The sequence below is a fragment of the Bubalus kerabau genome, chromosome 1, assembly GCF_029407905.1.
Source record: "Bubalus kerabau isolate K-KA32 ecotype Philippines breed swamp buffalo chromosome 1, PCC_UOA_SB_1v2, whole genome shotgun sequence".
In the NCBI taxonomy this organism is placed as follows: Eukaryota; Metazoa; Chordata; class Mammalia; order Artiodactyla; family Bovidae; genus Bubalus; species Bubalus kerabau.
Genome location: NC_073624.1, coordinates 64,634,345 through 64,640,281, shown reverse-complemented (window position 1 = coordinate 64,640,281; position 5,937 = coordinate 64,634,345). Strand labels below are relative to the sequence as shown.

General features: G+C 32.7%; 1 pseudogene; it reads right to left on the bottom strand.

Moving 5' to 3' along the window:
- Nucleotides 1–4,761: 4,761 nt before the first annotated feature.
- LOC129641604 (olfactory receptor 6C75-like) lies at nucleotides 4,762–5,720 on the bottom strand (annotated as a pseudogene).
- Nucleotides 5,721–5,937: the final 217 nt, after the last annotated feature.

Below are 5,937 nucleotides of genomic sequence, written 5' to 3'. Positions count from 1 at the left end.
TAACCTTATGTCAAAAGTAACTAGAGAAAAAAGAAAAAACAAAACCCAAAGCTAGTAGAAGGAAAGAAATTGCTTTCCTTAAGTAATTGCTATTTATTATAAACTATACACAAATTTTATTTTATTTGTGATTACCCTCAGAAAATTTTTTGGTTTTGTTTATGCTTTGTCATGTTCTTTTTTATGATTTTTAATAAATATATATAAAATTTACCATCTCAACTACTTAGAAGGAACAATTCAGTGGTATTAATGACATTCCTTTCATTGTGTATTTCTCCTAATACAATAGCACATGTATCTAAGCCTGATATTATAAAATCTAGTAATTACTATTTATTTTAAATTATAAAGTACTTTCTAGTTGTTATCTAAAATTTACATTTATTCTAAAATTAAATTAGCAAAAGTAGAAAAGTTAGGCCCAAGTATAACAACCAATCATAATAGTTAGGTTACAATTTTCCAGAAATTTTCTATATAAATATATTCATATTAATTGGTATATTTCAAAATGTGAAACTGTCTTTATGAGTTGTTCTCTGAAATATTTTATATTTAAAAATTTAAAATAATCTTTTTATCTCAATAGTCATAAATTAAAATAATCATTTGGGGAATTATGTAATGTTTCCTTTAGAGCATTCCATTATAGTTTGAAATCAAGTCTAACAATTGAAACTTCATGATTCCTAAAAAATTTTCTTCTATTAAAAAGTGACTGCCTCATGCTGATATGGTATTATATAATTTTGCAAAATTTAAAAAATGAATTTATATAGTTTCTTTCAAAGTAAACTATAAGCTGTGATGCAAAATACAGTTTTTACAAATATCTTCGTCTATTTACTATATTCCCTAGAAATGAGCATTATTGTTATTCCTTTTGCATATACTCACAACTTACTCTTATGTGTTGCAAATATTTTCCCCACTATTTTATTCATCTTTAATTGCCTATGGATTTTTTTTTTTTGAAATAGAATCTCATGTTAGAGCTCAGAAAAATTTATATTTTTCTGATTAATTCATTTTTTCTGTATATTCCTCACACTTTGTAGTTTTGAAATGAGATGCTCTTATATTTTTCAAATTATTTTTGTTTAATAATAAAGTTAAATATTTTAGTTTTGACTCTCATAGTTTTCTTTCTAACTTGCTTGTTCTGTTCGATATCTTCTGAGGAGGATTTACCTGTGGTTTTGTATTATGTGTGGTTACTCTGAATATATATTTTGTTTATAATATCTCATTTTATTTTTTAAAACTTTGATAAAAACATATAAAATTTACCATCTCAGCTCCTTTAAGGATACAGTGCAGCTTCCCTGGTGAACTGTAAAAAATGGTAAAGAATCTGGTGGTAAAGAATCTGCCTGCAATGCAGGAATCCCTGGGTCTCCACGGAAGATCCCCTGGAGAAGGGAATGGCTACCCACTTCAGTATTCTTGCCTGGAGCATCCCATGGACAGGGGAGCCTGGTGTGCTACAGTCCATGGGGTCAAAAAGAGTCGGACATAACTGAGTGACTAACACTCACTTTTCGTCAGTATTAAGAACATTTCTTTTCTGTGCTTTCCCTTAATATTCTAACGTTCATAATTGGTGTTGTGTTTATCTTGTAATACCCAGGAATAGTTGATATCTAGACCATACTTCCTAACAATGCTAGTAACTCAGGCTGATTTTTGTCTTTCTTTTTCTTGTTTTGTACTAGTTCCCGGGATACTCTTGACTAGTGTCTTATGCTGAATGGTAATACTTATCTTTTATTATCAACATTAGATCAGATTTAAGTACTGTTACTCATTTGTTACGCCCCACTACTGTTACCTTGCAGATATTTTCCTCTCTAGGTTAATGCATTTTTCTTTCTTGCTAGGTTATACCATTTAGGATTTCTATTAGTTATAGTAAAAGCTAAAATTTTGAGTCCTTTTATTTCTTAAATTGCATTGATTTAGTCTCATACTTAAATGGTTCCTATCTCATATATGTAATTTCTAACCTAGAGGGGGAGGATGAGGAGGGAGGTGGGAGGGAGGTTCAAAAGGGAGGGGATATATGTGTACCTATGGCTGATTCACGTTGAGGTTTGACAGAAAACAGAAAAATTCTGTAAAGCAATGATCCTTTAATAAAAAATAAATTAATTAAAAAAGAAATAGTTTTCTGAGACCAACTTCATCTTTTTATATGAAGAATTCCAGTAATATGTTGATATATTAATACAATACAGTACATTGATAGGCTATCATTCTTAAGCACTGCTTGGAGTTTTATACTATTCTTTTCTAAATTAAGTTTTATTGGAGTGTAGTAGCTTTACAATGCTGTTAGTTTCTGCTGTACAGCAAAATGAATCTGCTTTACCTATACATATAACCCTTCCCTTTTTTGAACTTCCTTCCCATTCAGCTCACCACAGTGTATTAAGTAGAGGTTTGTGTGCTATATAGTGGATTCTCATTAGTTATCTGCTTTATGCATAATATGTATATATGTTAATCCCAATCTCCCAATTCATCCTAGTGTTCTTTCCCCCCATAGTATCCATATGGTTGCTCTCTACGTCTGTGTCTCTATTTCTGCTTTGTAAATAAGTTCATCAGTGTGATATTTCTAGATTCCACATGTAAGTGATATTATATGATATTTGTTTTTCTCTTTATGACTTAACTTCACTCTGTATGACAGTCTCTAGGTCTATACATAATTCTACTAATGGCACTATTTTGCTCCTTTAGATAGATAAATCATATTCTATTGTATATATATATAGCACATCTTCATTATCCATTCTTATGTTGAAAGATATTTATATTCTTTCCATGTCCAAGGTGTTTTAAATGGTGCTGCAAAGAACATTCAGGTGCAATGCTCCAGTTCCAGCTCCCAGCCTCTGTGAGAGCTGGTGAACATTGATTCCAGTCTGGGGTATATAGGGTTGTGGCACCAATGTCTGTGTGGTTCTCACTGTATCCAGTCTGACACAGATCTGCTGCTTCACCCTCCTCTGACAGCTTCAAATGCTTCCTTTCTGTCTCAACCAAATTCTCCAACAGTGAGGGGCCTTCCTCAGACGTGGGAATCTTTCTCCTGGTTCAGCTCCCCCACCCCGTGGTGCAGGCCCAGTCCTTCTTTCCCTCCTTTTCCTTCTACCTTCTGTTATTTCATTCTACCTAGTTATGCTTGGATCCATACAGTCCTTTCCAATGACCAAAGTCTTCTGGTAGCGTTCAGCCAGTGTTGTGAGAGAATTGTTCCATCTGTGGATGTACTCCTGATGCATCCATGGAGAGAGATGCACTCCATGTCCATCCATTTCTCCACCATCTTGGAATGCTGAGAAATATTTTTCCTTATTCTCAGATACTTCTATAAACCAATTCAAATTCCAAAGAAAAATCTAGGTAATTGTACTGTAAAAGAAAGCAAGAGAACTCAAAAGGCATGTAATTATATATGTTATATGGAGCCAATCTTCTCCTGGCTTTTAGAGAAAATTCAATAACTTATCTCTTGCAGACTCTGTAAATTTGATCTCTAAATTCATTTGATTTTTGCTTCAATAAGTTGCAAACATCACTTTTTTTTCATTGCTATACCACTTTATTTTATTTTTTAATTTAATTTTATTTTTTTATTATTTTTTTTTTTACTTTACAATATTGTATTGGTTTTGCCATACCTCAACATGCATCCGCCACGGGTGTACACATCACTTTTTATCTTAGGGAATTTATACTATATTTTCTTTCCCACATTTCTTTTGTTCAAAGTATAGCAATACTGTACATTAAAATCAACTTGATTAGCAGAAAGAAAAGACTAGTGACTCCACTGACCTTTCTGAGATTTAGTTTGTGTCAGTAGCATGACCAGTAACAGTACCAAAGGCTCAGTTGGAAATAGAACTAGAATAGAATAGTAAACTGCAATTTGACATTGTATAGAATAATAATTATTGCACTCAAATAAGGAATGTTTTAGATAGTGAAAGCAGCTTTATTCAAGCAGGAAAATTCTGTGGAAGACATAGACTGTACTTTGGTTTTGAAGTAAGACAATGCAGTAAATTCTTACATTATAATTCAACTCATAGGTACAGGTAGACAATATCTCTCAGAAATTCAAAATTTAGCAGTGTAATTAAAAATATTTTCATTTGGGGTCATATAAAATTTGACTATTTTTCTTATTCATCACATAAAGAATAATCAAAATGTATTATCTTACTGTGTGAAAACATATTTTGTAAAATAATTATAAATTATATCAGTTTATAATTTGTACAATCTGTTCACACATTAAAAATTATGACACTTATGAAACTATATTCTCAGGAACATAATACTATATCTATTATAATTGAACTATTTTTTAACTAAATAATTGATTTCATCATTTCTTTCAAGTAGTCAGTTTTGTTCTAAAACTATAACTACAGCTCCACACATTTTATTCACATGCCAAGTCCTGAAAAGTTATCTAACACATAGCTCATAAAAAGCCTTATTGAAAACATTTGTTTCTTACAATGTGATCTGTGAAAAATATCACATTTAAAATACTGCATTCCTGAAATTGATGAAGGAACAGATTTGTAGAGCAGAAATTCTAGCAGGAAATGATAGCTTGGAAGGAGGCCCTAAATTGGCTGAAATTGCTATATAATCTAAAAATATAGACAGAATAAGACAAACTAGACCAAGATGAAAAGGAAAACATTTTTTTCCTTTATACATTTTAGAATTTTCTCATTTGTTTGAAGTAAACCAAACTATCTGGGCCATATCTTTAAAGGCCTGTTTCACTTGCTGGTTCTTTAGGGTATAAATGAAGGGATTCAGCAAAGGGGCAACTGAGGTATTGAGCACAGCTACTCCTTTGTTTAAGGTCACTCTGTCATTGGTTAATGCTTTTATGTACATGAAGATGCAGCTTCCATAAGAAATGGAAACTACAATCATGTGGGAAGAACAGGTAGAAAAGGCTTTGGTCCTTTGTTGGACAGAAGGGAATTTGAGAATTGTCTTGATGATATAAGCATAGGAGAGAATCACTAACATCAGTGTGGCCATCAGTGTCACCATAGCCAAGAAAAAGGACATCAGCTCTAGGAAATGTGTATCTGAACAAGAGATCTGTAGGATGGGAGAAGAATCACAAATAAAATGATCAATGACATTGGAATCACAGAATTCCAACTTGAGCCCTAAGATCACTAGAGGAAAGATCCTCAGGAATCCAGTTGCCCAAGAGCTGAGTACAAGTTGGTGGCAAACTCTATTGCTCATGAGAGTGGTGTAATGGAGGGGTTTACATATGGCCACACAATGGTCATTAAGACATAGCAGCCAGAAGGTAAAATTCAGTGATTCCCAGAAAAACAAAACAAAACAAAAACAAAAACAACAAAAAACTGAGTCATACAACTCATATAGGAAATAGTTCTGTCCTTTGTGACAAGGCTCACCAAGAACCTTGGAATGCAAACAGTTGTGAATGAAATTTCTAAAAAGGAGAAATTGTGTAGAAAGAAATACATTGGTGTCTTAAGGTGGGAATCTAGCAGGGTGAGAAGGACGAGGGTTAAGTTTCCTGTCACGTTGAACACATAGGGAAAAAATAGAAAGAGAAAAACTACAATCTGCCACACCGGGTCATCTGTCAGACCCAAAAGAATGAACTCTGTTTGCATTGAGTGGTTCCCCATTTATCTCATAGGGGTTTTATCAAACAGAGAGAAAAAGATCTAAAAGAAAATTAATAGGATTGGGTGTGAGAGTCAATAAGAAAAAAAATAGATGAGAGAGAAGCTAATATTAAATTTATGCCAACAATATGCTAAGCAACGTGTTTGGGAATGTACATAAATTTTCTTGTTAATATCTGCAAACCCCTCTATGAGTAGAGTATTACTATCCCCACTT